Below are 8,202 nucleotides of genomic sequence, written 5' to 3' on the forward strand. Positions count from 1 at the left end.
TGATTGTATAACAGTTTGAGGTCCCAGCTAATTTGGGCAATCTTTTTTTGTGTCATTGATTGTTTTTCCCCATGAGCCTAGTTAAAGATTGGATGGGTCTAAGATCTTGACTGACCGAGGGACGGGGTTTTGTCAGGTGAGTGCAACTAAAGGACAATGAGGGCATGGAGTTATGGAGTTGAGGATATTTTCTTTTTATTTATTTATTTATTTATTTTTAGGCGAGGCAACCTTTGGTTGACCTCACAGATTCCAAGGACCTTGTCAGCTCACAATCCCTTATTTTTTATTTTTTACGACTACAGCACCTGGTCTTCCCAGGTGGTCTCCCATCCAAGTACTAACCAGGCCCAACCCTGCTTAGCTTCTGAGATCAGATGGGATCAGGCTTGTTCAGGGTGGCATGGCTGTAGATAATATTTTCTTTTTTAAATTTTATTAGTTTGAAGCAGACAGTACATGGGTTAGACATTTATGTAGTTTATAAACGATCCCGCTGATTGCTCTTTCTTTCTTCTGGCTCTGCATCTAGCCATTATATTACTGTTCACTGCATTCCCTATGCCGTGCTCCCCATCCCCATGACCATTTATCAACTATTAATTTGTACTTCTTTAACCCTTCACCCCTTTCACCCAGCCCTGCAACTCCCCTTCCCAGAGGATATTTTTAAGAGAATGAAGAGTACCTGGAGGGAAGATCAGAGAGAAGGACGCCTGGAGCTCACACAAGGCAAGATATAATGCCTGCTCACACCAATCAGATTGGAAAACCTCATAATTCATGTGGTATCAGGTAGAGTGCTCAGAAGCATTTTGCCTCAATAATGGGAAATAATGACCCCTAAACTAGGCTTTAGTACTGCCTAACAAATCTTAAAAACAAGACTTAAGAGAATCAAACTGTCTCTAAGTAATTCAACCACATCCCAGAAAAAGGAGAAACTAGAGGAATGCAAAAATATCCCAACACCCAACAAGGCAAAGTTCACAATGTCTGGAATCCAATTTAAAATACAACAGAAAAGCAAAGAAGTAAGAAAATCAGTCCATTGAAACTAGCCTAGAATGACAGAAATTATTGAATTAGTAGACAAAGTCATTAAAATAATTATTATCACTGTATCCCATATATTTAAGAAGCTAGAGGAAAGAGAACAAATTAACTAGAGACAGAAATGGTAAAAATTTAGGTAAATTATAGTTCTTTAAAGCATGTGTGAAGGTTGAAAGCAAAATATATAACATTGTAGATATTTCTCAATATATGTAGATGTACTATATAAGACAACTGTGGTAGAAAGGGGGGAGAGTAATGGGATCTATATGGCAGTAACGTTTCACATTTTCATTGAAGTAGAAAAATACTGATTCTAAATAGACTGTGAAAGGTTAAGTATGCATTTTGCAATCCCTAATGCAACTACTAAAAGATTATCAACTGTTTAAAACACACCATAGAACTGACCCAACAAAGGAAATCCTACCTCTGCTACCACTACCATTACAATTATCGCTCTAGGACAGTGGGTTGGCAAACTATGGCCCATGGGCCAAATTTTTGTAAATAAAACTTTATTGGAAAGCAGCCATGTCCATTCATTTATGCGTTATATATGCCTGTTCTCATGCTACAATAACAGAGTTGAAAAGTTGCAACAGAGACCACATGGCCCACAAAGCCAAAGTATTTGCTATTTGGCCTTTTATAGAAAAAAAAATTGTTGACTCTTGCTCAAGTACCATACGGCCTCAGCCCAGGCTATATCAACAGAATGAAAGCCCCATGATCTGCTTCTCAACACTCGTAAAGTTAGAGCTTCACACAGGGACCACTGTAACTGCTGCTGCAGAGAAACAAAACTTTATAACTGTGTGTGCCATAGGAAGCATGGAGTCCACCTCATTTCCACTTTGCAAATCTCTCAGGGAGGTAAAACCTGGGACACACGTGGAAATCATGCTGCAAGAGAAAATGGGAAATGAATTTAGCTTTCCTGTCCCCAGCATGCAGTGAGGCATGCCATAGAGGCTTTGGAATGGAACTGGGCAGGTCAATTTGCACTATGTGCCAAACCATCCAACTTGGTGGTCATTCTGAATAAGGAATCCACAATCAAGCCAGCAGGATGGAGACAAGGAAAAGGTTTTAAGAAGAAACTAGAAGGCACTTTACTTTTATTATTTAATTTGTATTGAGATACAAAATGCAACAGGATGTACCATTTTCCAATCTTAACAGAATTGTATGAGGGTTCCAATTTCTACACATCATTGCCAAAACTTGCTGTTTTCTTTCTTTCTTTTTTTAAACATTACCATCATAGTGTGTATGAAGTGGTATCTAATTGTGGTTTTGACTTGCATTTTCCTAATAACTACTGATATTGAGCATTTTTTCACATGCTTGTTGGCCATTTGTTTATCTTCTCTAGAGAAAAAAACTCTACTCAAAGATTTCATCCATTTTAAAAATTGGATTATGTGACTTTTATTGTTGAGTTGTAAAAGCTCTTTACATATTCTGGATTCTAGACCATTATTGAATATACGATTGGTGAATATATTGTCCAATTCTATGGGTTGTCTTTTCACTTTTTTGATAGTGTCCTTTAAAGCACAAAAGTTTTTAGTTTGATGAAATCTGATTTATCTACTTTTTCTTTTAATCACTTGTGTTTTTGCTATCATAGCTAAGAAACTACTTCTTCAGCCAATGTTATGAAGATTTACATGTACACTTTCTTCTAAGAGTTTTATAGTTTTAGCTTTTGCAGTTAGGTCACTGATCCATTTTTTACTTAAATTTTGCATATGGCATGAGGTAGTCATCCAATTACATTCTTTTACATATAGATATCTAATTGTCTCATCACTATTTCTTGGGAAGACTATTCGTACCTTATTGACTTGTTTTGGTGCCCTTGTAGAAAATCAATGGACCATGAATGTAAGAGTTTGTTTCTGGAATTTCAGTTCTACTTCATTGACTTATATATCTATTCTTATGCCAGTATCACATTGTCTTGATTACTGTTCCTTTGTAGTAATTTTGAGATTGGGAAGTGATTCTTCCAACTTTGTTTTTCTTTTTCAACATTGTTTTAGCTATTCTGGGCACTTTGAGTTTCTATATGAATTTTATAAAGAGCTGTCAATTTATGCAAAAAATACAAGCATCTGGAATTTTTATAGGGATTGCAGTGACTCTGTAGATCAATTTGGGGAGTATTATTATCTTAACTCTTTCAATCCATGAATATGAGATACCCTTCCATTTACTTAGGTCTTCTTTAACTTCTTCCAATGAAGTTTTATAGTTTTCAGATACCTGTCTTGCACGACTTTTTTTCAATTTATTCCAAAGCATTTTATTTTCTTGTTTCTTTTAAAATGAAATTGTTTTTTAATTTCATTTTCAGATTGTTCATTACTAGTGATAGAAATACAAGTGATTTTTAATACTGATAGTGTCCTATAACCTCACTGAACTTACTGATTAGCTCTAATTGTGTCTCCGTGTGTGTGCATGCGTGTGTGTGCGTGCGTGCGTGCATGTGTGTGTGTGTGTGAATCCCTTAGGATTTTCTATATACAAGATCATGTCATCTACAAATAGAGATAGTTTTACTTCTTCCTTTCTAATCTGGATGTGTTTTATTTCTTTTACTTGCCTGACTACCCTGGCTAGAATATCCAGTTAAATATTGAATAGAAGTAGCAAGAAGGTGACATCCTTGTCTTGTTCCTGTTCTTAGGGAGAAAGCTTACAGTCCTAACTATGATGTTAGCTGTGAGTTTTTCATAGGATCTTTTATCAAGTTAATAAAGTTTCCTTCCATTCCTAGTTTGTTGAGTGTTTTTATTTTTAATCATGAAAAGGTGTTGTATTTTGTCAAATGCTTTTTCTTTGTCTATTTAAGTGATCAGGGGGTTTTGCCCTTTATTAATTAATATGACTAACATTGATTTTAATATATTGAGATAATCTTGTATACATAGGATAAATATCATTTGGTCATAGTGTATAATCCTTTTTATATGTGGATTTGGTTTTCCATTGTTTTTGATAAGGATTTATGTTTAATAATTATAATGGCTATTGGTTTGTAGTTTTCTTGTAATGTCTTTTTCTAGTTTTAGTATCAGGTAATACTGCCACATGAAATGAGTTGATTAGTATTCCCTCCCCTCTATTTTTTGGAAGAATTTGTAAAGGCTTGGTGTTAATTCTTTCTTAAACATCTGATAGATTTTGCCAAAGAAGCCATATGGTCCTGGGATTTACTTTATGGGTAGTTTTTTAATTACTGATTCAATGTTTTTGCCTGTATTTAGATTTTCTATTTCTATTTGAGTCATTTTCAGTACTCATATCTTTCTGGGAATTTGTCCTGTCATCTAGACTGTCCAATTTTTTGGCATACAATCATTCATATTATTGTCTTCTGATCATTTTTATTTTTATTAGGTTGATAGTAATGTCCCCACATTCATTACTCACTTTAGTAATTTGAATCTTCTCTTTTTTCTTGCTCAAATTAAAGTTTGGTTAATTTTGTTGATCTTTTCAAATACCCAGCTTTGGGTTTCACTGATATTTCTCTATTGTTTTCCTATTTTCTATTTCATGAATATCCACTCTAATCTTTGTCATTTCCTTCCTCCTGCTTGCTTTGAATTTAATTAGCTCTTCTTTTCTAATTTCTTAAGCTATAAAGTTAAGTTATTGATTAAAACGTTTCTTCTTTTTAATATAGGCATTTCTGCCTATAAAATTCTCGGTAAGCACTGCTTTAGCTGCATCCCATAAGTTTTATCTATTTGTCTCTTCAATTCTGTCAGCTTTTGCTTCATGTATTTTGGGACTCTGTTGTTAGGTGCACATATGTTTACAACTGTTCTATCTTCCTGATGAATTGACCTTTTTATCATTATAAAATGTCCTTTTTTGTTTGTAGTAACAATTTTTATCTTAAAGTCTATTTTATCTGATAATAGTATAGCTACTCTAGCTCTTTTTGGTTATGTTTGCATGAATCTTTTTCTGTCCTATTACTTTCAACCTATTTTTGTCTTTGAATCTAAAGTGTATCTCTTATAGACAGCATATTGTGGATCTTTTGTTTTATATTCATTCTGCCAATCTCTGTCTTTTGATTATTTAATCCATTTGTATTTAATATATTTAATAATATAGAATATACATCTACCACTTTGTTATTTGTTTTCTACACATATTGTCTTTTTATTCCTGTAATCCTCCATTACCTCCTTCTTTTATGTTAAATAGATATATTTAGCATACTATTTTAATTCTCTTTTTATTTCTTTTACTATGTTTTTGAGTTATTTTCTTAGTGATTGCCCTAAGAATTATATTTTAACTTATAACAGTCTACTTTGGATTAATACCAACTTAAAATTAAGTACACATAAATGTTGCTCCTATATAGCTCCTTGGATTGCTGTAAGCTTTTAGCTAATTTTCAGAGTTCTGAAAAAGTTGATCTTGATGATTTTTGCCAATGTTTTTGTTGCTTTTATGCAGGAGATGCTTTTTGGAGGTTCTTGCTCCAACATCCCCAAATGACATTACTCCCAGGCATTTCATAAATGGGTGCCTACAATCTTGAGAAGAAGCAAGATGGAATAGCTAAAGGTATGAAAGTAAAGATAACTGTGTTGCTTCTTTGCTGGTGTACAGCTGTGGAAGATTGCATTGTTTCCAATTATCCATCCTCTCTTTACGTGTGCCCTCTATCCTGTGACTTTATAGTTCTTCCATCTAGAGGTAGAGTATACTTCCCTGATCCACTGATGATGTTGCTTAGCCATATGCCTTTCTTTGGCCAAGTGGAACATAAACAAAACTGAGGGTGGCTGTTTTGTTTGTTTGTTTGTTTGTTTGTTTGTTTGTTTGTTTTAGCTGAGGTAACCCTGGTTGACTTCACAAATTGCAAGGATTTTGTCAGCTTACAATCCCTTATCTTTTATTTTTTACACCTACAGCTCCTGGTCTTCCTAGGTGGTCTCCCATCCAAATACTAACCAGACCCAACTCTGCTTAACTTCTGAGATCAGATGGAATTGGGCTTGTTCAGGGTGGCATGGCCATGGACTAAGGGTGCCAGTTCTGAGCCTAGACCATAAAGTAGTTGATGTTTCCATTCACCCCTTTTGTGCTTCTGCCATTGCCATGAAAGAACATGTTCAACTAGTCTGCTGGTCCAAGAAGAAAAGACACAGAGAGACAGCCTGGACTCAACCTAGAACTTGGAGCCTAGTTCAGCCAAGCTTGGTCTATATTATCCAAACGTCAGCCAACCCACAGGTATGTGAACAAGAACAAATGATCTCAGCCTCTGAGTTTTAGGTTGGTTTATTATGCAGCATTATCGTGGCAATAGCTGACTGATACATATTGTTTTGATAATACCCTTGTAAGACCTGGACCTCAAATATATCTATCAATTATTTGTACCAACACCACTTCCCTTCTCTCTCTCTCTCTTAACAAATGGAAGAGTTTACTGCACATTATCTGGTCTAAGAAGCCATTTCAGATTTTGTCAGTTACAGAATAAATATTTGGTATGAAAAGCAACAACCACGTAAGATCAAGCACACTCAAGACAGCATCAATCTCTCAGGGAAGCAGCCAGCAAATCATTCCCCAGACAGCAGAAACTCAAGATCAAAAGACCAGGTCTTTTTTTCAAAAGAGAAATGATTAATTCTCCCTCTCTGAGGGGAACAGTTTGCAACATGGAAAGATACAATGGAAACTCACTTTCATTCCAAGGATTTTCCTCCAGAGAACTAGGTGTTCTCTTCAGCAGTTTGAGATCACACTTTTTCTGATTGTATGGCATCATTTGGGGGGGAAAAGTGTTTTTATCTCAGTATCTTTCTGGTCAAAATTTACTCAACTTCCTATAAGTACTTGGTCCTGAAAAATGATAGACGATAAGGAAGATATGTGGGAGAATCATTGTGAAAATATTTGGTAAACTTATAGGGTTTTTTTTTAAGTGTTGGCAATTTTCTGTTGATTACTATATCTTGCTCAGTTAAATTTTTAGTCTTTAATAGGAAAACTCTAATTTACTGATGATGTGAATCAGGGATGATGATCATTTCCTGATCACTAAATAATGTTAAAAAAAAGAAGCAAGGAAAACACGACGGAGTGAGAGATGTCCCCGGATCTCTCCCCTTGAAACAACAATAAGTTGAACATCTAAAACACAACAAAAAATACCCAAACTGCACACTAGCACATCCGAGCATGGGATCTGCGCATAAGAGCTACCACAGGTCAGAACCCTGAGTGTCAGGCAGTGGACCGGGAGAAACAAAGAAGGTGCCTCTCGCAACCACCAGAGCTCCCTGTGGGAGGAGGGAGAAGGGTGAAGGTGCGAGAACTTCCCTGAACAGCCCTGCCTGGGACTGCTGTGAGCAACTTGCACTGGGCAGAAGGGCCCAGTCATCAGGGCAGAACATAGAGAAGCAGGATGGGACCACAGAGAAACAATAGTTGATTTTTACCTGCCCCGTTGCAAAACCGAGGCTGAGCCACAACCCCCAACTCCCAACCCAGAGGGCCCCTACCCACATACCCTGTGAGACCAATCACCACAGAGCCCCAGGGGAATCTTAACAGACGCTGTCAAGACTGTCACTGACACTGACAGGGACTGAAACTGAGGGTAGCGAGCGTGATTAAATATCTGCAAGAAAATTTTTTAAAAAGGTATTTTAAGGCTTTATATAAAGCAGGGATCCAAGAGGCTTGGACCCCACCTACTAGAAACCAAAAGAAAAGCTCCTTCTTTGCAACAGGCTCAAGAGAGACCTTTATATAATAAACCTTCTTTCTGGAAAAACAGCAGACACTTCCATTAATGCCCAGGTGTAGAAATGGCCCATTAAACACCATGAACAACCAAGGTGACAAGGCATCTCGGAAAGAAAGAGAAAAATCTCCAGAAAATAAGCTTACAGACAGAGAATTCAGGATGGTACTTCTAAAAAATTCAATGAGATCCGAAACAATTCGGATCAAAGAAATTGAAACCCTCAAAATGACCAAATAGAACTACTGGAGAAGAAGAAAAAACTGCAAGAGTTGAAAATTGAAATAGCAAGCTTGGGAAATAGGATCAACCAAATGGAAGAAAGGATCAATGATATAAAAGAC

The 8,202-nt window shown here is 36.2% G+C and overlaps 1 non-coding gene and 1 pseudogene across 1 annotated transcript; both read right to left on the reverse strand.

The window, feature by feature from the left end:
- Positions 1 to 296: 296 nt before the first annotated feature.
- Positions 297 to 415, reverse strand: LOC112479504. Its single transcript, XR_003046219.1, has one exon. It is a non-coding gene; the product is annotated as a 5S ribosomal RNA (ribosomal RNA).
- Positions 416 to 6,002: 5,587 nt separating this feature from the next.
- On the reverse strand, positions 6,003 to 6,121 carry LOC112479549 (annotated as a pseudogene).
- Between the last annotated feature and the right edge of the window lie 2,081 nt (positions 6,122 to 8,202).

Source organism: Pteropus alecto, unplaced genomic scaffold (genome assembly GCF_000325575.1).
Source record: "Pteropus alecto unplaced genomic scaffold, ASM32557v1 scaffold23, whole genome shotgun sequence".
NCBI lineage: Eukaryota > Metazoa > Chordata > Mammalia > Chiroptera > Pteropodidae > Pteropus > Pteropus alecto.